Below are 25,160 nucleotides of genomic sequence, written 5' to 3'. Positions count from 1 at the left end.
GAGGAACACTTTTTTTGTCCTGATGTTGTGTTGCTGGGTGCTGCTTGCTTGGTAGATCACTTTTGCTGTCAGAGTATTGCTGGTATGTTGGCTGAAGTCTGTTGACTTACTGAGTGGAGGAAGTAAGAGCACAATGGAAAAATCTCAGAAAAATGCCCTTATGGAGATGAAAAGGTATCTTGCTGCAATTAAATGCACAGTAAGGCACTTGAGAAGCAAAAAGAGGGGACCTCATTGTTCAGATTCTTTTTGCAGATTTAATCAGACTAGAAGTTTTCCAGTTACCCACAGATCATTCATTGATATTCTGATGTTAGTTTAGTTGGCTGGTATTTTCCAGGCATCTGAGGTATCAGGCCTTATTTATTTCGTAGCAAAATAGGGCCTGAGACCTCAGATGTCTATATACACATACTTTTTTTAAAATCCCCGTTCATATTTTTTTGCTGTTCTCATACAAAGGCTAAAGGTTACAGTTTTAGTTTAAACATAATATTTTCATGGTTCATAAGAAAACCTGTATTAGTTTACATTTTTGGCAACTTTCATTATACCCTAGTGATTCCTAGAAGTCCTTGTACTTTCCTGCTGGTGAGAGATACTTTCCATAAAATAACACAGTATAAAAATAGTAATTATTAGCTCACTGTGATGTGTTTTGTTAAGGTGCAGAGAGCGTATTCAGGGGAGTAAATTTATTCAGTGTTCAGTTTTGTGACCATATTTTCCAGTTCAAAATTATTAAGTTGAAAAATGTGCTTTTTAACCAGTATCAGAAGTCTGACTGATGAGAAAGACAGGAGCTAATCCTAGTTAGTTGTAACTATATCCCTATATCCCTCATGTCTGACAGGCAACAATTCAGCTGATTGAGGATTTTAAAGGGTCTGTGCACTGCAGAAGGATTATACTTTGAAAACAGCTCTAAAAGTTAGTCCAGAAACTCCAGCTCTCTGCTCTGACACGTTGTCGAGTTTGATAGAGCCATAAAGTATTTTTGAAGGCTAATGAAATTGTATATTCAGATACTGATGCAAAAGAGTTTTTAATATCTTTCCTTCCAAAGGACCCCTGAGTTGTCACGAATGTGTAGATTCAGCAAATTCTAAATAATGCACAGAGGAAGTGCATACATACACCACACATGCACAGTGCTGCTCAGCTGAGTACCTTCCTGAGAGGGGTAGGGGTATGATCTAGAAGATACCTTCCATATTTATAAAAGACTCAGTAATCTCAAAAGGTTAGCCACTGATATGGTGATGTTAAACTGGTCAGTTTTCACCCAGAATGCCTGAGCTTGAGACTCAAATTATGGCAGTAATTCCTCAAACCTAACTTCAGGTCCTGCATACCTTCGCTGACTATAGATGTAGAGACAGAAGAGCAGCACTTGTTCACAACAGGTGTTTATGTCCCTGAATCACACTGGGCAGAAGCTGCTGCCACAAGCCTTCCTGGGCTATGGTGTTTGTGCAGGACCATCCATGCCCGGGTTGTTTGTGAATCTGTGGGAAGAGTACCTGCATAGTAGTGTTGCAGGTGGGTTTGCTGTGGCTATTCGATATTGATAAATGTATTTTTGTCTTTTCGTAGAGTTCACCTCAAGAAAGAAATGGAATTTCATTTCTTTAATGCTTTTGTAATCTCTCAAGAATTATTTTCTCTAACAAGTTCCTTTTTGAATGCCCATATCAAATCTGTGCATTCTGAGATTGGAATATATTAATACGTTTTCAAACCTTAAACAAACTGAGACTGTTTACAATTTTATATGCCTGTCTTTACAAAACCCTTGTTGACTAGAAGAAGTCTGTGTATTAAAGACCATTATAAAACAAAAAGACATAACAGGAATTAATAGTTCTAATAACACGAGGTGTGTATTTATATACCTATAACATATTTTATATCTCACAAAATAAGTTTATTGTCCATCATTTTTCTGTACATATTTAGCTCAGACCACTTTCTAATAGTTTCTTAAAGTACTTAAAAAGATATCTACTAAAAATTACCTCCAAAGACATCTCATGTAACTTGTTACTTTGAGGTGCAAAGCACAGCCATACGCAAGAATACAGAGCGAAAGGCAATACTGGTAATCTTTCACATACAAATTTCACCCAGAGATCCAAAGCAAGCAGTAGTATATCCCTTTCACAGATGGAGAAATGCATAAGCAAGAAGAGGAGGGAACATCAGCCTATATTCTTAGTTTTTCATAGTTCCTTTGCTCTGGCTTTCAGCTTGGATGTGTACTTCAATTTGTAGCGGTAGGCTCTACAGAACAGCATACAGTAAAGTCAAATATTAAAGCAGATTAAACAGTGCAAAACAGTGAAGATTATGAAGGGAGGCTCTGCATTAAACTGTGCAAGGGAACAATGCAGGAGATAAGCTTTAAAGGAAGTTTTGATTATTAGCAGGATAGCATTATGAGAAACAAAGGCAAATGTTGTGAATTAATGTAGTGCATTTAACTAGAGCTCTGAAAGGCTGTACTTATCTTAGTATTTTGATCAGTAAGTGAAATGACAAAATCAAAATCTATGCTTAGCAGAAAATCATCTGCTACCTTCTTATCAGCAGAACTTCACGTGCTTCCCTAGGAATAGTAATGGCACATGTTGACCATAGCCTGTGCAATTCTCATGAGAGTAAAAACCCAAAGACAATAGCTTCACCTCTCTGAAAAAGAAAAAATAACTATTGATAGGTTGGACATGTATACTAGAAGTCATACGCTCATGGCCTATTAATGAAAGAAAAGACCTTGCTGCAGATTTTGAGAGAAGCAGAAGCAGACCTGAACTATTTTAACTGGAACAATGAAGAGAACGAATACCGAACTATCGCTTATATTCACATATTCTATTTCACTTCTCGTATTCCATGTTCCTGTCCCTTTACTTAAAATATTTCCACTGCTCTAATTTTCCTTCTCTTTCTTTTATAACTACTTTGTCTGGACATGCTGAACAAGTTATTCTTATCTGTTGACTTCAGTCTATTAGGCAAATTCTGAACATGCCAAAACGACTCATACAGATCGAGTTAGATAATGTGTCTGGTATCGTATTTTGCAGAACACTTAAATTACACATGTAATCACACACATACTGTGATTTAATTTTTAAAATATATTCACTTTAATATGGCTTCCATATTCAAATGTTTTCCTCCCAAAAGCATATGCTGTTCAATCTGCTGTTGTTTACGTCAAGCAACTTTGAGTACAAAATCAGTATTGTATGTATTTTATTTCATATCAGAACCAACTGGCTTGAAAATTTCTCCAGAGAGAAACAAGAGGAAAAAAAATCCCTTGAAATAAAGTAATTCTATGAATCTTGTATGACTCTTAATGAAGAATCTTTCATAACGATCTCATAAGCTAGGTCATGTTATTTCTGAAATGATAAGCCAATACACGCAGCTTTGCAAGCAGCAATAACCTAAGCCAAAGGTAGTAAATTGTCAGCTCCAAAAGCTGAATTCCTGAATGAACCATTACGATAAAACTACACTTGCAGGAATGAGGGAAGAATATAGGAGGTGTTTCATCTTTTAATACCTAGAGTTGAAAGAATTGCTCTTTTCACACCACAACTTGTATTGTAAAATTTAAAATACTCCCAGGGCAAGCAGTGCATGGTCAAAAGTCCCAACAGGTAGTTATTGCTCTGCACTTAAAACACCAGCTCAGATAATAGAATATTCTATTTTGGGGGGAAGAAAAACAGAAGGCCAATCTATGCTTCTTTTTACATGTCTAATTCCCATGTAATTAATCATGAAAGGTTTTCTTTTCAATTCTTCTTTTTTATCCCTTTATTTCTGTAAAATGCAATACCTTTCCATCTTATAACGTTTGGAAGAACAAGACCACTGATACCATGTGTTGCTTGAATAATTCAGTGCAGCTACTCTTTTCTGTTCCAGTGAAGGCAAAGCAACCTTGGGAAGCAAAAGCAGCTTTGGTAGCACCCAGATAAACTACACTCAGAGACAGAGAAAGCAACTGTGGCTTCTCAAACACAAATTCAGCTTCAAAAAGGCAATAATCCAAAGCATCAGTGAAAAGGAGGTAAGTATCTTGCCTCTGCAACCCATTTTGCAATTTCTAGTTCTTCTAAGTATTGCGAGAGAAGATCCTGTCTAAACCCTAAACTGCCAATTCTTCCTCATTATTGAACAGGAAAGTACTTCAGCCTCCCCAAAATCCAATTTCTCTACTTTTCACTAGAAATATGTCTTCCATTTTGAAATTCAGAATCTTCCCACTATTTGCATACTTTTGGAGTTATTTGTGGGTATTGCTTTGACTTAGTTTCCTCTTTCTTTTAACCTTTCTCCCATCCTCCCTCATGTTATTTTTATATACCTACAGGCAAGACTGTAAAGGCACTGTACTGCTGAGATTTTCAGTCTGAAATAATTCTGCAAGGCTACACCTTCTAGCAAGGCGCTCAGGCAGGTTGATAGCATGCCCTTAACAGTAGCAGTTATTAGGAGCTACATCGCAAGTGCTCATTTTTAGTTAACTGTCTGTCTAAGCTTCTGTAAAACTGTTAAGTTATAAATCACTTCACTCTGTTATTATAAAAAAGTGGTAGCACACAATTAGCAATATAATTACAGAATTATTGCGATCCACAAATTATACAGCCAGGCCCCCAACACACATAGCTACAGGGCCCCAGTGCAGCCAGGAGATTTTTTTTCTTCTAAAGCAACAGATGTGTCAGGATGGATTAGAAAGCTTTTTCCAGATGCATGATCTCAGGGCTCTTCTCCTTTTTTTTTTTCCTTTTGCTGCCAAAAATGTTTTATCTTTTGAAGTGTCTCCTCTAAGAAAATATACAAACCAAGATACGATTAAGAAGTAGCTGAAGGCAGTGAAGTTCAGGTTAGGACTCCAAAATTTAGCAAGCCTAACTTCGTCTTGAAGTGAAGATGCTTGTGTGGTACTCGGCTGAGAGCCAAGATGTGAGCACACACTGGAAAATGCTCGCAGCCCTTCATTATAGGGGGAAGCCGAAGGCCAGCTTGCTTCTTTTCTCAGAAGAAAGCCCCCAAACCGAGAACATGTACAACTTGCTCTGAAGAGTGGAGGGACTTGCTGACACCCGTGCTGCAGCTAAGGACACCCCTTTCTCCAGAGCAGGGCCCACCAAGCCTGCCTGCCACACACTGGCTGCCATAAGACAATAAAATACTGCACTTTTCCCAAAAGTTTGGTTAAGCATCGTTAACTGAAAAGGGTCTTGAGGCAAACCTGTTGGCTATTTTATATACGTACATAGTTAAAATGAGCAGTAGCACCTGAATTCTATTTACAAGAACATGAACACAGGTAGGCAGACCAATTAACCTACAGGCCTGCAAGAAAACTCAGAAGTTGGCTACCTTTCGCAAAAACTGACATTTCCAGGTAGATATCAGGATCACCTGAGTTATCTGTTCACCTAAAGCAGTTTAACACACAACCATGTCCCTACTCACAATTTTAACAGAGCAGCAGATATTTCTAAAACGGGATCCAGTCTTTCCTTTTATAATAGGGCATGAGGAGAAAAACAAAGTAATCCTTTCTCTTTTTTGCCCTCACATGCTCAGGCAGCTGCTGAAATCTGTGCTCTAATAATAAAAGAGTGGGAGTCACCAGGATGGGTCTGCATTCTTCAAAAGCAAAAAACAAAAGCAGCAGCTGCCGCATCCAAAGCACCTTTGGTAACTCCCCTTTTGAGACATGATGATATTTTGGGGGAACTTGAGGCAGGGGAGAGAGAGCAAAAGGCAGATGTACAAAGTAAACAGCATTGCATGTCTAGGGAGACAACAGGTTAAAATGTAGAAAGATTTCCAGGCTGCAGTGGGCTGCGGATCTACTTCAGTCAGAAGGCATCCTGTCTTACTGTCTGGGTTCAGTTTGCTACATAGCTGCATGCTATAATTAGTCTGATAGCTGTGCACTTATTTTAATGAGTAGCAAAGCAACTGCTGGAGTTGCTATAGCTGGGCTGGTCTGTCAGCCTATAAATTACAGTCCTATTGACTACACTTTGGAGTTATAAGTCCTAAAGACCTTTCTCTGCAATTTGCTAATTATTGCAATTTTGATAATTTTATATGACCATCTTTTTACCAAACAAAAAAAAATATACTGAAGAGTTTTACTAGTTTAAACTAGCTCAGCAGTTAAAAATAAAAGCATTTAGTACTTCCAGCATGCTTTTCAGTGTGTGAGTGTGAGTGAACAAGCGGGTATTCAACTGTTCATTTAGCAGACTGCTCTGCAGAGGAACGGCAGTCTCACAGAAACACCTACACAGATGAAAAGATAATTTTATTGAAAGGAAGGGAATTCTCAGACTGCTCCTCTTCCAGATGTTTGCTTTTTTTTCATCATTTTTGGCAATGCCTGAAGAAAAATGGCTTCTTCAAGTGGCTCTCCCTGGCAGTCCCTGAATTACGGTGGCACAGCCCTGCTCCTGCAGCAAGCCCCTCAAAAAGGAGCTAAGGAATCTGCTTTTCTCCATCAAACCCTCGATGACCTTCACCTGCCCCTGCTTTCTGCAGTTCAAGCTCTCATCACTGTGGCACCCCCCATATATATTTGGCCCCTGGCTGAAGGAAGAATACATGTCATGGGTAGGGTTGGGCCCCAAAGAAAGATTTGAGAGAGGTTAGCACTGTGTTTCAGCTGTGCAGATCTATTTAAAAAAGCCAACCCTAACATGCCCCAGATACTTGTACTGTGACTTCCTATTTAAACCTTATCAGCTTTACCAGGATCTAAAATAGAAGACACTAGCTGTACTACTGCAGGCGCCTTAGCACTCCGTGGTGTTGAGCTGTGACTCAGAGCAGTGGCACAGGCTGCCCAGGGAGGTTGTGGAGTCTCTTTCCCTGGAGACATTCAAAACCCACCTGGATGCGTTCCTGTGCCCCCTGTCCTAGGTGTGCCTGCTCAAGCAGGGGGGGGTTGGACAGGATGATCTCCAGAGGTCCCTTCCAACCCTTACCATTCTGTGATTCTGTGACTCTATCATTGCCAAGGGGTCAGGCAGCAAGACTGAGTTTTCCAGTGAGCAAATCTAGACAGACTGCCTGCACCACTGCCACAGATACCCTGGCATCTGCTTTCCTTCTCTGGCTTTCCAGTTCTCAAATATTTATCAAATTAAAGGTCAGTAGTACAATGCTCTGTGTCTAGAACAAAGGAAGAAAAGCACATCATTGAACATGTATATCCAGCATTAACGAGAGCTAATTCCCTCTTTATTTCCACCTCACTACTCTCTCCCCTCATCAAAAAACCATCAAGGAACTGATGTCCTTCTCTTGCCAATTCTTATTAAATCATCTGCAAGCTCGTACCAGGTTATCACAGTGGCTCCATCTGGGCATATAAACCACTCTCTCCAAGTCCTTGCCATCTGGATAATTTGCCTGTTCCTACTGTGAGAAGAGAGGAAGCCCATCTCACACGGCTGTGGTACGGTGCCTACTGGAACGGTTTCCAGCATCAGTGTACCCTAATGAACACCCACCATCCCAGCTCCCTGGCACCTGGCACTGCGTACCTGGGTAAGCCATAAAATCCTGCCCACAGCACTGCAAAATGCAAGCAGAGCCACACATGACTCACAGTTCTTCAAGTCCTTTTCAGCATGTGTCTAAGCATCAGGGAATCTCTTTGAGGAAACATTAAACAAATATTCGTATTTGTTATTACTTTCTTTTTACAAAATTCCAGCATAAAACTATGGATGCACAGTAACTATAAAGACAAAAAAAAAGCCATGGATGGATACTCCATGTCAGCAGGAGGAACACTACTCCTGTGCTTAGGCAAGAAGACTGCCCCCGAGATCACAGCAGAAAAGACACAACTGGGATCATCTAAACTCAGGTATCTTCTCTGAGCGTGGATTGCAAGCTGGTACGTGAGCCATGATCCTGTCCAACTGAGAGGGACGGACAGCAGCGGAAGGAAGGGTAGTGAAAGGGAAAGTTTGCTCTCCACCTTTCTAGTTCCCACTAGACTAGATTTTCTACACTTCCCTTGTAGAGCAAAGACTGAAAGACGTATCCCAAATCATGTAATAGTTATATGAATAAATCCAAAAAGCTCCTGGTGCCCTCCATAAGCACTTTAACTCTTCTAGCAGGAACAGTAAAAAAAACCAACCACCTTAGAATTGCAGAGTGTTGTTTACTTTTCACACTGCACTTCAGTAAAGATTATTCATTGTTAAGACTAATACTAACCAAACCAGACTATTTAGTTGTAAATTAGAAAAAATGGTCATTATCTGCAAAGGGCTTTGTAACTTCTTCCTATGTGTCCTTTCTCACACACAGCTTGAGCTGCTACGTGCCTGTCTCTGTGAGCCTGGGGATAGCCAGCAAAATCCCCACGGCTGGCTGCTGTGCAGGCATGGGAATGCAGGAGAGCTCTGTACCTCCCGATGAATTAGTTAAAAAAATAAACCTAGGTGAACTGTGATTTCAGTTTTAGCCATGCATGATATTATTCCTAGCTAGAAACTTCTTTTTTTTTACTAATTACCCCAAAACTTGTCACACTGAGATTTTATTTCAAAACAATGAAGTTGGGAAACACTTTAGTATTAGTCTTTCTAATTAATTAATTAAGTAGAAATCCTACTTATATTGGAAAAATTGGCCAATAAACTAAATAGAAGAAGCTGCCAAAACTATATTTACCTTTAAAAATAACTGATCAGTCATAAATATTGCAAAAAATGCTGGAAGCCTAAATTCTTTTGTTCATAGCTTGTATCTTCAGTCTGTAACATCAGGTGTGAAGAAAAAAACAAACCAGCTCCTCCACCCCCTGTCCCTTCCCATCTTTCACTGTTATTTATCATAACAGAGTATAGGCAAAACCACGCTGAATACCCTTGCACTTAGATTTTATTAAAAGGGTCTGGAAGATAAAACTGATTCAGAAAACTGAAGACAAATCTACACAGAAATCTGTTAGAAACTCTCCAGCCCAAATCCAGAAACACACATGAACTGATTTTTTTAGTAAGTTTTTGAAGAACTGCATTAAAGTTACATTTCACGGTCTCTCATTCCCACCTTTGCTGGATATGGGCCCAAGCCACAACCATAGGCCCAGTAAGTCCTCACCTGTAGTGAGAGCAAGTTGAAATTCCCACACAGGGCCTTGCTCTTAGCTCCTTAGAAAACCTCAGTGACCTAACCTTTGAAATTATCGATTTGCATCTGAACCTGCACTTTGAACTCACATTTTGCATCAGTAACCTACCTACCAGGTTAGCACGAGGAGAGTCTGAATGAGTTTTTCAGTCAAGCTGGGTAGCTTTTGCAATTGGACACAAATGCCTATGAAATTGGGATTAACAAATTTGCTGCTACTGGTTAACATCAAATCATCAGCCATTTCGCCTCATTGAATCTCTTCTCTGCAAACCCAGACAGGGTGTATTAAAGCATAAATATAAGCTGATTTTGTGTAAGAGGGGAAAAAATCAGATGAAAATGCATAACTATATGAAGGAAATAGTTTCTAATTGTCAGTGATTTCTAAAGAGTTGGACAAGTCCTCTTCAAATTTTTCACCTTCTTCCTCTCCTACTTTAAGAGTAACCTAAAAATCTCAGAAAGAAATTTTAGAAATTTTGTAGAAAGCTTACTTTTCAACTCAAGTCTGGAGGGAGATGGATTTACATTTAATATTTTTATGACATCTTTCTTTCTATTAAAAAATGCCAGATATTCACTTCCTGAATTAGTTACTGGCATTTGAAGTCCATCTGTGAATTGGTGTCTAGCAATGTATGAAGGGAGAAATTTGCCCTGAAGAAGTTCAACTGAAGCGTACAAAAACAGAGATTAATTTAAAGCTCTGAGATGAGTATTCCGGAAGCTATATGTTTTGATTTGAAAGCAAGACTTTAATGTCACAAAATAGGATAAATTTATTTGTTTGCTCTGTCATGGCCCTTCCAATTTTTCAAAGCTAATTTGTAAAACCATTTTGTGTGTGGCCAAATTCATTTATCCCAATTACATTAGAAAAGCACAAGAGCGAAAGCTGTGCTGCCATAATACATTCCTTTAAAATGACAAATAAAAATGCCTGACTGAAATTCACAACTCTCAGGGAAGAAAAAAAAAAAGAAGTTGTAAGGAGGGAATGATATCTGCAGCACTGCTTAGCAAGGATGAACGAGTTCCAGTGGGAAAATAAAGGACCGCTTCTTTTTTTAAAGAGAAACTAAATCAGAGTAATTTGCTTTGATGTTGATGGGAAATTACTGTATGCTTTGAAAAACTGGAACCTAATAGACTGCTATTCGACTGGAATTGCAATGGTTTGAATGAGAGGAGAGAGGTGTATGTGAGAAGAGGGGATGAGCAAAAGAGGTCATATGCGACAAAGCACAGACAGAGTTGCCCCAGTGATGTAAAAAGGAAATGGACAGCTGAGGTTCAAACCAGTTGCCCACTGGATTTCATGGCTATTGTTTATAACACTTTGTAAAGATTATTTATTTAGTGTTAATTAAAAAATTCAGCTCGAAGGGGAAAAAAAGCAGATGTAAAATTAATGTCGTTATAGAGATTGAAATGGTCCATTTGGATTTCAAAGGCAGGAAATTAATGAAAACTATCATACAGTGGAACTGTCAAGCATTCAGTAATATCAGCTACTTAAGGAAAATGCTCAGTATCTCAGAGGCAGAGTCTGCCACTGGCTGCTACTCCCATTTAATGGTAACTTCAATTCATGTCCATGCACTCACATGGACTACCCAGTATATGAGGTGCTATTACTGAAATGTTCCCTTTATTATCATGATATATTACTAAGCGCTATAGCTAAGCACACACTGTAGCATGGAGTGTACACTAGGCACTCAAAAGACAAAATTGTTGCCAAGCTTAATGTCTATTTGGGGGGTTTTAATTTAAAAAAGAACAGCAAACAACCAATAATGAATAGGACTATAACAGCAAATTGTTATTTTTATTGATAAACTATCAGCTTGATCCATTCTGACAATGATGAATTACTACTGGTTGACCAGTGTGGCCTACAGCTCCTCAGGTGACAGAAGTGAAGCAGGCCTGAATTCTGCCTCAGAGCCAAAGACCAGGATGAGACCTTACGCTAATTTTGCTCTTTCCCCTATAATTATCTAAAATAATTCTATTGCTGTTGTTGCTAATTTTCTCTGAGCAGCTCACCTTATTTTAGCATATTTCTCCTTCTAGCTTGCCTTTGGTTAAGGATATCATTCTGCCCCTAACACACATAGGGATGGGCCAAGGAAAAGTTATTTGCCCCATATTTGTTACTTGTGCTGTATCTCAAGGCATGGCACAACCCTGAATATATAAGAAGTGCTCTGGAATGCAAGATGCTAATGGCACCTCTTCTCCTCAGTGCAAGACACTGACTTTGGCATGGTCTTGGAGTCCCCCCACTACTTTCCTTCTTGAAGGAAGGAGGAACATCTGTCAAAACTAAGCCCATGTTTTGCTGATTTAGTGGAAGCAGACTATGGTCCCTGAATTCCTTTAGCAAACTTTTTACATTATCTGTACAGTTCTTTACTCTGCTCTACCACCTCCATGGGAACAGTGTACCCTGAGCTTACCAGCATCATCCGCACTCACTTCAACACCGATTTAATGACAAATGCATAGGCATTTTTATCAGGACTGTCTAACTAGCAAGATTTAAAGAAGGGTTTTAGATACAAGCACAGAAAGAAAAGATAAATTAGTAAATCATAACTCAAAGAAAATCCTCAGCCATACTTAAGGAAGCTCCTGCCTGGCTGTTTCAGCTCCATTCTGCAAGAACTCCTATTTTGTCTCTCCTTGCTGTAGGTCCTGGGACCTTGAATTCAGAGAGACATCCCTACATCCCCAGCTGCCTCCTATATTCTGGAGTCAAATTTTCCCAGTGATTCAGGTGGCCCCTGACAGTCTATGTAGCTCAGTTTTTCTGACTATTCAGCAGGATTTCCCCAGCCCCAGTTTGCACACAGCCATCCAGGACCATGTGATCTAAATATGAACACTGATGGGACTGGTCAACTTACGTGTTTAAAGTCTCTCTCCTACTGCTGGCTGACTGCCTCCACCCAGTCCGAATCACTCCTCTGGTCCACTAGAGATTACTAAAATACTCACATTAAATGTCATACAATGCATACGTTTTGTAAAGCTTGTGATCTGGGTCCCTTGCCAACTTTTTGTGGAGACCACACAATGCTTTCAAATATAGGGGAAACACACTAAGAAGTTAAGAAGAGAAGCCCAGCTCTACAGGACCACACTGAAGATCCATTTAATTCAGAAGCTGATTTCAAAGTAGTGAATATTTTGGAACAGAGTAAGAGACAAGGGCAAGCAGACAGAGATATTTCCCTTGTATATTCTACCAGTTCCTGGCACTGCACAACTAGGACTTCCTGAGCCAACGGTTGCATCAGCATCTTAATGTTTAATAGGCCTGGGTGGGGTTTTCTTCCATAAACTTGTCTCATTGCCATGCCTGGAAACGCTAGAAAGGCAAGCTCTCCTCTAGTCATTTGCTTTTACTGGGGTTCCCATGACACAGAAGGCAGTGAAACCCATAAGATGTTTCAGCACTTCAGAAGATAAGTACCTGGAAGACAGACAGCTGGCTCAGCTTCAGTCTGGACGAGAGCTCGGTGGTGCTGCTAGATGGAAGAAAGCCTTTCAAGAGTAAGCCACAAGCCTAGAATTAGATTTTAACTGAACGCATCTGCCAGCCTATGTTTACAAACCACTGCACATCTGAGGCAGCCTTCTCAGCTGCCAGCTGCCAGACATCCAAGCAACAGCACCCAAAAACTTTACCTAATGAACAGATGCATAATTTCAGAGCATGGATAGGAACAGCCAACCTCATCCACCCTTTCATCACACCAGAGCTGAGATCAGCAGAGTGATTAGTCATTAATTTCAGCCAGCGTAACATGTAACGTTAAGGGTGTTGGGTTAAACAGTCTAATGATAATGGGGGTGTAATCTACAGGATTAACTACCAATCGCAGAGTTGTTTCAAGAAGTGGGCAGCATGAGCCCTGTAGTTAAAGGTCCAGCTGGTCCAGCTACTGAAGACAGTGCTGACTGACCCAAACCTGGCACTCCGCAGGCCCCAAGACAGAATATGCTGGCTGTGGTTTCCTCCATCCATAAGGAGTCAGTCTGTGCATCTATACAGCAAGATTCAGATTTGCAGACAAATACCCAGCACAGACAATTAATGAGACAATCCTGAAGGGAAAGGAGCATACAAATTCCCCCTAAGAAGTGAAGTCTATGTGACACTCCATTCCAGGAAGGAGGATGCATCTTTCCCTCTGTGTAGCTGCAAAAACATTTGTGGCCATAAAACAAGCCTGTAGAAGGACTTAGCAGGTCATGAAAAAGCACTAAAAATATTTCCTCATACTTCTGATGAAAACTTTCCTCCTAAGGCATACACTTTTTGGGAACCACGGTGGCAACTAGACACGCACAGGTAGATTTCTCAAGTCACCATGTAGGCGGAAAGCAGAGTCCTTGAGGACCTTGCTCTCAGATTCTAACAAGACAAAAATGCAGGAGGAATCAGAGGCACTGAAGGACTTGCCTGGAGTCACAAAGGCTCAAAATCATAAAGAAAAGCAACCCTGCTTCTCCTGAACTCCAGGCTAGTTCCCAATGTATGCAATCCCAGACTCTGCACAAAATTCAAGCAATATGAAGGACAAAGAATTCTAAAACCTGAGACTAATGAAGACAAACTATGGACAACACTGGAAAGAGGAAAGTAAAGTGGATGCTCACGGCATAAACTCAACAGGGCCAAGAAAATCACAAAGACTCATTTCCATTAGTACAAGTAGTTTAAATTGATATATATTTGCACAACTCTTCTCCAAGAACAATTGCTTGAGCACATGCTGTAATGCAAGCCAAAAGCAAAGGGAAATTAATTGTCAGACAAAAGCCTACAGAAAAAGAAATAAACATACATATCTCTCTATATATAAATTTACAGGAATACTCCAGAGGTATCTCCTGGAAATCACATTTGAACTCTTCTTTCCAGACTAAGCTTCTTTGTTCTGAAATCAAGACGTTCAAAAAGCTATGCTGTGAAAAGCAAACAAAGAACTCACCCATAATATTTGATTTCATGGGTAGTTGTAATTTTATTTTCAGTCCTTTCACACTCCTGCTAGATGGGTGCATTGTCTCCTAGCATTTATTCAACATCAAAATAGCCTAAAATATCATTTAGCTGCATACCAGGAATTGGGTGGAGTGCTCACCACATCTTTCAGTTTAGCTTTCAAATATTTGCAGAAGGAACCACTTGCTTGTATATAAGGAAACTAAAATCTTAACAAACATATAGTAGGAGACTGTACAATACGCTCAGCCATAGAAAAGCAGTCTTTGTAGCATGATCCAAGCAATTGCAGGAGCCAGCTCACTTTTCAGAGCAGCAAGAAAGAACAGTTATAAACAGTGTGGATCGCTGCTGTTCACACCTGAGTCTCCCAAGACCACCATCCTTCGCAAGGTTTGCTATCTGTACTGCTGGAAGAAGGAGGAGGACCAAGGGACCAGATTAACTCTTCATTTTGGTGGTTTATCATCAAAGTAATGCTATTGGCTTCTCCAATATGCACCTTTATGAGATGCTGCAGACCTAAAATAAATCCGTTTAGGATCTTATTGGGAACACCAAATTTCCATCCTAAAGAATAAAATTGCTGATGAAGATGGTCACAAAAGGGCTGACCCTGCATTCCCCCAAGCTCTCCTTCATATCAAAGGGCTTTGGAGGGTGGCAATGCAAGAATGGATCCCAAGTGTAACCAATTATTTTCCAGTGATGGAAATTTTAAGCTTAATCCAAAAAAGCACAGAGAAAGAGACGCTGGTTTGGAACAAATTCCTGTACTGCATCGCCCCCCTACATATGAATTATTGCAGTGCCCTCATGGATATTTTTAATTCTCTTGTTATATAAAAACATATACATTCAGGAAAAATGGGAGGAAGATCCTAATTTTAGAGAAAGCGTGCTGATTCCCAAAAGACTGGAAATGCATTTAAGGAGTAATTTGTCGGAATGCAAATCTAAGCCATGGCTATTTTTGATGCAGTGACTGAACTCATAACTTAGAGAACGAAATAGAAACATTTGTCAAGAGCTGCAAACCAATTGTCGAAAGGCATGCATTTGTCACGGGATGTTAAATATAAATTTACACAAGTGCAGAAGGTTTTGCTGTGATGAGCCCTTTACAGAAATAGTTAATTAATGTCGAATTCAAGCTTCATTCATGGCAATTAGCAAAGCCGATCTTAGTAAAGTGTCTTTAGCAGCCAATATTTGTCATCTGGAGAATGGAACAAATCACACAAAAAACCAGTTACAAATATGGGAATTATTTAGGGTTTATTAATAATACAAAGAACAAACCTGTTTTCTGTCTCTTCAATGAATCATTGTAATTTGCAGATTGCAATGCAAAATAAGATGGAACACAATGATTAATCTGTGAGCTACAGAATAACCACTATACATATAACAGATGTCTACTGTGACAAGGGGCACATTACCTCCATGTTTATATTAAGAAAGAAGAGGGATTCAACTGTTTTATATGGGAGAGTTGTGGGAAAGATTTCAGAAAGCCCCCAATGAGAAGGTAGGGAATTATAAATATTTGCAAGTGTTTATTCAGGTGCCAAGTACAGTACACTGGTGAAACATGGCCTGAATGCAAAGGGGAGTGAGGGGGAAAACATCTGATCTAAATGTTACTGGATTAATTTCACTGGTACGGATATTGACTCAGTTCATCTCATTTGGCTGACACCAGCCCTGAGCCAAAACTTGCATGTTCAATAACATCAGCTGTACAGATGACAGGATTTTTTCAAGATACAATCTTGCTGGGGAAAAAATACTATGAAAGGCCATTACTTCTGAATAATTAGAAACACAGGAAGCAGCTTATCTTCATAAAGGTGGGTGGATGTCAGGCTCTTTGGAGAGATGGCATCAGCTTTCCTTATGCTAAGCTTTGGCTTTGGCAACAGCTGATGCCTTTGGTCTTCTCCCACCACCACCACCAGTTTGCACCACTAGCCCAGGTTCTTCAAGGAACATGAGAAGTACATCTGCCTTTGGCAGGACAACAAGAGGAAGGTGGCCAGTGCTGCCGCTTTTGAACAAGCTGCTGCAAGGATTTGGTGCCAGCCACTGTTGCATTGGTGGGGTCCTCTTTGACTTCTGATGGGAGGATGTAAATATTGCTGCCCTAAATGAAAAAAAAAAAAAAGAAAACCAACCAAACAGTGAGGCAGCCAACAGACATTCAGCTGAACTCACCTACATATGACTATCTATAGGTGGCCCTATGTGAGCTAGATTCTTCAGGTCCCACCATGCTCCAATCACCTCATCTAAAAATGTGGAGCTGTAACAGTTCTCTAATCTCTATTACGCACACTTTGCCCACATGAGGACACCTATAGGTAGACATCTAAATGTAGGTGTCCTAATTTACAAACTGAATATACCTAAATTTTGCCTTTATGAAAGAGGCACTATGAAAACTAAGACACAGTGCTGCTGTTCATTGAGATGGGCCTTCCCTTCTCACCTGTACCTCTGAGCATCCAGAGGACTGAAGTTCTGGGGGGTCTTGCCTGTGCTTATGTCCAGCGATTACAGTGTAGGGCGCTCATATCCATTCTCTGCTACGAAAACTGATCCCATTATATAAAAAAACGGGGGAGTCACAACTGACTGTTTCTCTCCCCTGTTTAACAACTTTGAGCAGTCCAAATAACATACAATTCATTCCAAAATCTTGCTGTTTAAGTTTGCCCCCTAATGGGAAATAGCTCCAGTGCTCATCAAATCAGCCCCCTTTCTTCCCAGCCATTGCCTGTGGGGAGTGGGGCTGGGAAGGGAATGATTTCAGAGCACGCCCAGCTCCATTTGCCCTCAGGGGCACTGTCAGGAAACCATCCCAATTAATTCAGCCTTAGGAATGCTGTACTGACACAGGAAAATCATGGGACCCTTGTCAACTGACAGTTCCTTTGCCCAGTGCTCTAGGTGGCTGGTAAGAATGACTTTGTTAAATGATGATAAACAGGGGAAAGAAAGGAGAGAAAAAAAAGAAAAAAGGTGAATCTCCAGCACAGTCCGATACACCCTGAGGCTTCCCAAAGCCTGGCAAGGAAGCAGGCTAGCAGCTGAGTAGCTGGGTATGCACAGTGTTGATTAGCTCTGCTTTTCCTACCATTGATGGTGTCAACTTCCAATTTCATTTTAAACCACTTCCAGAAGAACTCAGAAGGAAAAAAATCTATTTATGTCAGTGTCAGAGAAAACTAGAATAGATAATGTCCAACTGGGGGGAAAAAATTAATCAAACCTGCACCTTAGTTGAGCAGAGAGTAACTCATTGACCGACTGGCTAAGCATGCTGTATATTTGGGCACAAAAGATGTGTTTGTGAAATCCCAACTGACTTCAAAAGTAACAGAATCAGGTCTTTCAGAAAACAGCCTATCAAATATACACTCACTAAAACCCACAGCCATAAGCGTAACTGTATTTATTTCACAGTGGTTATTGATATAAAACCACAGTATCACCAGGCAGCAAAGCAATGTTTGGCTCACTCTACATTGAAGAAAACTGAGAAATGCTGTACATTTAAGATTTGTAGTATCTGATGCCTGCCAGTTCTTTCCATGCTTCTAAAATATCATTTTCAACTCTGAGACCTGGCAATCTTATGTATATGTAAACAGTCCCAAATTACATGCAGTGCAAAATGTGCCAGGATCAGAAAGCAAAGTATTACTGAGAATGGCTTTTTCTTGCAAAACAGAAGTTATTTTTGAAGGGTTTCCTTTAAACAGAAACTGGAAGTGCAACTATAAACTCTAATTCCAAACTAATCTCTAATAAAAAGCTATTGGTCCTGCACTGCCACAGTAGCATCAATTAAAATTCTCTTTATTAGAGATTATCATCAAAGGAGGCAGGAAAAGGGACACATGACACTCTCCTGTTTGACCTCTGGACATCCCACGTGCATTAAAAGTCAGAATATGAAGCTAAGTGAGAAAATAAGATCTCATACAGAAGATACAAAATAATACAAAGGTGGATTGCTTTGAAGAGGAAACAAGCATCTCAGGGAAACTGACTTGAGCGGGCAGCCGAAGGGAGAGAGACCCACAGTACTGCAGAACACACAGGAGCCCTGACAGATGAGCCGAGTGCCTGGGGAATGTATAGGATTTCAGGACTGCCCAGGTTTGTCTTCTACACTGAATTTCGTATGATATGATTAACAGAATGACTGGCAGCAAAAACAAGATGGTATTTGCTAAAGGAACCACTCAGCGTAGTTAAAATAACAGACTAGTCAGAGGGATGCAACGGTCCCACTTATTCCCTGATTCATCTGCTCTGTCTGAGAGTGTGGAGAAGTGCGAGGAAGGAGGGCAAGACTTCCAGTCTGCAAAGCAGGATATAAGCAAGGGATGGAGTACTGAGTACTGTGGTCTCCTACCATAGTACTCTAGTGGTCTACTATTACCTTTACCAAGACTGTGGACACTAAGGCCTACACTTACCTTCCAAAATCCAAACCAAACACAACAGATAAAACCAAGGAAAAGCAAAATATAAAATAAACTTAAGATAAATGATTTTCAAATAAGAAACATCAAGGGAAAAAACCCAAACTGTTCTACAGGAATAGCTTCCTGGCATATTTCAGCCCTAACTCTTTTTATTTTTTACAAGAAAAACATAGAAAGCAGCAGGCTGAAAAATGGTGAAAGAAGGAAGCAAATCCAGATACCATTTTGCAGCTGCGCTTGTCTGGTGACAGGTATTTGTACTGAAACTAAAAGGTATAAAGAACTTTCAGGTCAGAAAAATAACCTCTTCTGCGCAGGTGTAAGAATCTACAGATGCTGCAAGCCAGTTGCAAGGGCAATTCTGACTGAGGATGTTCACAAGGAATTGGAGAAAGGCCTCTAATCATCTACAAAGCACAGCTATGGAACAACCTTTCAGAAAGAGTAGTGGGACTAGGACTCAAGTCCATAAAGACACATTTCTCAGATGTAGATGATATGGCTGTCTAGGTTAGCAGTAGGCTGATTCTACTAGGTGATTCAGGAGGTCTTTTGCAATCCATAACTGTATGTTTCCATGTAATGAACACAATGAAAGATGGCAACTGTGACACAAAGGCCACACATCATCACCTCCCAGATTTTTCTGCTGAGATCACCTGCTCACTTGCAAGTAAGTAAATAAAGTAGATCCGGAAGGAAATAAGGCAAGGTAATTCCTGAAAACCAGCAGCAAGAGGTTGGTAGGGAGCTGAAACATCAAAATTCTGATCAAAAATAGCTGCATGGTTAGCAAAGTTTAATTTTAATCCATGATGCTAGCTTTCCAGAACACTAAAGTCCCAAAGTCAAAATTTGTCTTCAAAAATGCTTACCAAGCTACAAGTGCAGTCCCATTAGCAGTAGGTCCTGGGTACCCAGCACTGTAACATTGAACCTGAAGCCTGACTTTGAATTTTGGTGTTCAACTTGGTCCTTCAAATCTTGGCACTGTGTGAGAAAGGCACTCCAACAGCTTGTACCAGTGCAGCCACCTCTGTGTCCTGCCCGCAGGCACATTCCTCTCTCTGACAAATTGGGGGTGTTGGTGGTAAGATTTGGATTAAACTGATGTATCTGGAAGTGATCCAGGTCTAATCAACACTATTAGGTGAAAACACCACTAATGAACTCAGATCCATTTTATGTAGCTATTCACGTATGGCCAGACAAAATGGAAAAAACAAGTGTTGTCTTCCAACATGTTAAAAAGATTCAAAACAGTTCAATCCCAATCATCACATTTGAAAATATGTTCACCACACTTGCAAAAATTTAGGACCACCTTTTATTTAATTATTTCCAGGAAATAATGGGAGATTTCTATTAAAAGTTAAATCCCAGGACCACTGTTAGCAGAATGCACAATGTATGAGATCCTGGTTTAGTGCAGCTTTCAGGAGTTAGGTTCTCACCATGCTTCAAGATGTAGTTTGAAACAAATGTCTGGTTATTAGTTGAACCCATTACTATAAAAGTGAGCAATACTGTAGCGACAGAACATGTGAACAGCTGAAAAAAATACAGAATCATGAATCCTAAGCAAATAAAAAACTTTCATAAAGGAAACATTCCAAAATATATTTCCAAACAATGGTTGACTGCAACCAAGTAATTCACACCCCATTGTGAAGCAAACATTAATAATTTCTAGCAGACACTAGGGCTCAGAAACAAACAATGATCCCCCCTCCTTTCCCCCTCCTCTTCCAGGCTGTTTTACCAGAAATTTGTGATTAAAAGTAGCATATACTAAGTCAAAGAACTGAACTCATTTGCAGCTTTAAGGGGAGAGTAGCTTAGTAAAGGTAGTTTTTCCTCAAGTGCTATTTCTAGCAGAAGGCTCTTAAAAAAAAAAACAATCCACAGGCTTCAAAGCCAGCTTAACACTTAAAAAAAATTGCTTTCTATCAAAAGTATTTTTGGCACGAGCTTTGGCTATTGTTTTCAGCACTCCTTCTTCCAAAGGCTGGTATGCTGTAACAGAGTGGCTGCAAGCGCAGACCTCACATAGGTGACAGTGGCTGTACACAATAATTTTGCAGTTACTTGGACTTGCAAGGAGCTCAGGGAGCTGAGCGGGGACAATGTTCACATACGCTATGTGTTAAAATAGCCACCACTTTTGCTTAAAGTTACTTTGCACTTCAAGGCAATTAATATTTTCCTACTGAAACTATAGAGCAAATGTTATCCTTAGTCAATGAATACTTCAAGTAAGTTGTTTATTAATGCTAATAAAACTCAGACTGTTAAAAGTCAAGGGTTTTTCCTAAAACCGGTGAGTGACAATTTCTGATACTTTCTTAGACAGGTAGGTATGAGGAACAGCAATTAAATGTAAAGCACCTTAGGGCACAGCCCTGCAGGCTTCCTCCTGGCTCTTCTGGTTTGTGCAGGTGGGTCATCCTTCTCCCCAGGACCTCTCCATCGTTAGATGATTAACCACGTCTGTTTTCTCTCTGGCATTATGCCCAGCCATTGTCAAATGGAGGGAACTCGCTCCTGAGCAAACCTCAAGCAGGTCAGAAGTTTTTTAGGTCTAGTTAGTCCCCAAAAAGTTTGGTCAATTTGAGAAATCTGTTTCTCCATCTGGAATAAAGACCAGTCTGCTTACAGGGCCTAAAACCCCAAAGAGAGCAGACTCTCCAGAGATTTTTAGCGTTCTTAATATCAGAAGAATTAAAGTGCAAATTTTTTTTTTTTTTTATTTTTAATCATTAACATTTTTCTGGTTTATGTTTTACCTTGTTATAAACCCTGAGGCTGTTTTCATTTTACCTAACCCACTCACCAGTGGCTGAGGTACAAACTTCGGCGTTTCAGAGGTTTGATTACCATACAAAGATTGTGTGTATTTTTGGTACTATTTGCACTATCGTTATCAGCGTACACATCCTACAGGAAAAATACCACCCATGTTGTGAAGAGTTTGACTAATGCTGAATTTCTCTGTTCAAAGAACAAAAGAGTTTGTTGAAGCCTAATGAGACTGACCCAATTTTATAGAAATCTTAAGAATCTTTATTGAATTATTACTGCCCAGTAATAAAAGCACAACAGAAATCCAGTAATAAACGCACTTTATCAACAAAGTTACATGTAAATTATTTTGTATCACAAGCTGTTGTAAAATGCTATTCTAAATCTTTTCCTTCTAAAGCTTCATCTTAAAGTTTCTGCCCATATTAAAACTTAAAGTTATAAGAATTTTTAAAGCCAGAGATGTGAACATTTTTACTGTTGCAAGTGGTCTGTAGCATCCATGTTTCAGGTCAACTATTTAAGGTTTCTGTATGACCAAGTTTGCTGTCTTCTTCCTTCACTCTTGCATTCTATAAATAAAAATACTTCAGTTTTAATGCAGCCCATCCTTTGATACAGTCTGTATGGAGCAGAGACTTTTCTATCTATCTGTCTGTCTGTCTGTCTGTCTAATCTATTTCCATGATTCTTAGAATAGCAATGACTCAGTTGGACTCTGTAGTACAAGTACTACAGCAAGAATGCTACAGAAAGCGAGAGATAACTGATGTGTTGCTTCTGTTGCATCATTCTAAGCATTACTTGAATTCTGAGGTGGTTGTTGTTGTAGAAAATTGGTGATTCTCTGAAAGAATTGGCCCAAGGAGTTTATTTTAGGTTTCACTTAGGAAGCTGTCAATACAACTGTCTGCATTAATATCTTCCCTGTAGATTTTTAGGATTTGTAACATTAGGGCAACTCATTTCTGGCTCTTATACAAGTCCCCTGAAAGTCACTACCACAGGCCTTCCCTCTCTTCACCACTTTGAGCAGGCAGACTGGAAATGATAAAATTATTTTAGAGAAAAGTCATTCTGTCTCCTACCTCTGTACATAATTTCCAGATATTTCAGTGAAGTTCATCTTCTTTGCAGGAATGAAGAAGCAGCAGCTTATGTCTGTGAAGGCTCCAAAGCAGACCTTGTCCTCCATGCTCAGAGTCCCCCATGACTGCTCCCTGGCTGGATAATTGAATGAAGCCAAAGACAATCTTATTAAGAAAATAATTATGAAAGCCTGAGCCAAAACTGCAGTCAGGACTCTGAGCGACTTAGGCAATACGCAAGTGTTTGGGTGAACCCAAAACTTAATTTTCTGCTTTTGTCGTTGAACACACCTAACCATACCAAGACCTGACCCACTGTTCAGGTGTCCCAGAACAACTGAACAGACATCTATACTCTGCCCGGACACTACATGAGGAAGTAGAAATAAAAGCTTCAGAAACTCCAAGACATAGCAGGGGACAAATGGCATTGCATACAAAATTTGCACATCATAGGGAAAATATAAAGGAAAAAAATGTTTAATTACACACTCTTTAAGCCTCATGTGGGTCTTCTTCCTACTGCTTCTCTCCTCCTAAACCCTCAGCATGGAAGTTAGGCTCACACAGACTACGTACATCCCCATTACATGCCATCCAAAGGTTCAGCTGGATTGAGTGTTCAAGAAAATATTTCTGGGGGGAAGGAGTTAGCACAACCACCACTTGCAAATGGTCTGCGGAAAAAAGAGAGAGAAATTAAATGGATTTCAGGCCCACATTTGGTGAATAAAATACTGAAGTCCCCTCATCATGGATGCCAAAGGTAAGTTTAGCTTCTTTAGCTCTGTGTGTGTATACAGAAATAGAAAACCACACAGGGTTACAAAGCAGAAGCTATGCTATGTTTGCTTAACAAATGAAATATAGATACTTAAATTAAAATTAAACAGTCAAGTCTTTGTTATTGTGGTAGAGCCAAACCAGTGTAAAAATCCATAGAATAAATAATCTATATAATCCTCCGGATAAAATAATTCAACAAAATAACCTATATCAACTCCAAGAATTTGCTTATGCCTGTCTGCACGACTAGGTCTCCATCTTTAACTTAAACTGCAAATAGAATATGCAGTTACCTTCTGTAGGGCTTTACAATTGCTCTTCTCAAAATTGGCTGTAGGATTCGGCAGGTCCTTCATCTGGGTGGGACAAGATATGTCATACAGAGAGCCCTGTTTGCAATTTTGGTTCAGGTTTTCGTAATCAATTTCTTTATAGGATTATGTTGAGGGTTCGTTCAATTATCTCACCACAGACCCTAACGTTTTCCTTAGTGCTATGCTTTACAGCAAAACTCCTATCCTTGCTGTCACATAGAATAACATCGTTTACTCCCTATGTATCTGTTGTTACTGGCACGGAGCCCAAATGACATAATGCTGAGTGTGTCCTTTAAAAAAAAAAAGATGGAAGAAAAAGGAAAAAGCTAGAAATCTTTTCCAAGCCAAGTGTACATCATGAAGGAAAATACTTAATTCAAAACCTTCAGAAGCATGAAGCATTAACAGTCAAAGAAAGGGGAAAAGCAGGAACAAGTAGAATCACACTTCTCTGAAACCTGGAATTTCACTGCTAATCTCCATAAGAACCAGAGGAACCTTTTTGAAAATCCTGATGGACAGTGATTGTAACTGCTCCCTCAGCCTGCAGCAAGCTCCTGAGGGCTGCTACAGAAAGTCCTCAGGCAGAAATTAAGCCAAGTTTATTTTTGTTTTCTTTTTTTACAGATTCTATCCAAGTATTTTGACCCCAAAATTGTAAGGTTCAGAAAACAATGCTGTGGGTCAGACTATTTAGTAGTTATACCAGGGGCAAGGATATTAACATCCAAGGCTGTGCACACCATGTAAACCAGCAGAGGACTATCAAGATCCCTCTTGATAAAGAACCACAAGGTTTGTAGGGATCAGGGGTTTTTTGTTTGTTTGTAGATACACAGATATACCTGATCAGGGTAGAGCACCTTCTCAACAGAGAGTTCACCAGTTTGCCTGTGGAGCACCACAGATACCTGGGCGGGACAGAGGGCATTGGAGGAAAAGCCTCACAGAGCAGGTTGAAAACCAGCACTGATTTTTATGGAAACCCACACAAAAAAAGGCAGGTCAGTTCCCCTCCTTCGGCTGCCAGACTTCCTCTGTTACCTCTGCCGGTGCCTGAGCACTGGCTGCTGCCTGCTGTCTGGTGGCCAGAGCCAGGGCCACAGGGTGTCATTGGGTGAAGGAAGGGATGCCTGGGCGGGGGGGGGGGGAGAGACCAAAAAAAGCGTAAACATGCATCTGGAAAATTCCTCTACCACGAAGTAGTCCAGCAGGGAGATAACACACAGAATGTCTGGGATCGCTAACTCAACATTTTTTATTAGAGCCATAAGAAACAGGGACTTGCACCAGTGTTCCCACTGCTAAGCGTGATTTTTTTTTCCTTGAAATTCATCCCTGGAGCAAAGATTTTGCCATAGAAAACAAAACAAAACAAAGCAAACCAAAACAAATCTGACAGAGCTTCTCAAAGATTTGTTTCAACTAATCATTATTATTA

General features: G+C 40.0%; 1 long non-coding RNA gene across 1 annotated transcript; it reads right to left on the bottom strand.

The window, feature by feature from the left end:
• Nucleotides 1-21,889: 21,889 nt before the first annotated feature.
• LOC135316616 (uncharacterized) lies at nucleotides 21,890-24,175 on the bottom strand. The gene is made up of 4 exons (XR_010375878.1): nucleotides 23,696-24,175; nucleotides 23,109-23,293; nucleotides 22,617-22,752; nucleotides 21,890-22,100 (listed from the first exon to the last, which is right to left on the bottom strand). It is a non-coding gene; the product is annotated as an uncharacterized LOC135316616 (long non-coding RNA).
• Between the last annotated feature and the right edge of the window lie 985 nt (nucleotides 24,176-25,160).

Source organism: Phalacrocorax carbo, chromosome 1 (assembly GCF_963921805.1).
Source record: "Phalacrocorax carbo chromosome 1, bPhaCar2.1, whole genome shotgun sequence".
NCBI classification, from domain to species: domain Eukaryota; kingdom Metazoa; phylum Chordata; class Aves; order Suliformes; family Phalacrocoracidae; genus Phalacrocorax; species Phalacrocorax carbo.
This window is presented reverse-complemented; position numbering and strand designations above follow the sequence as displayed.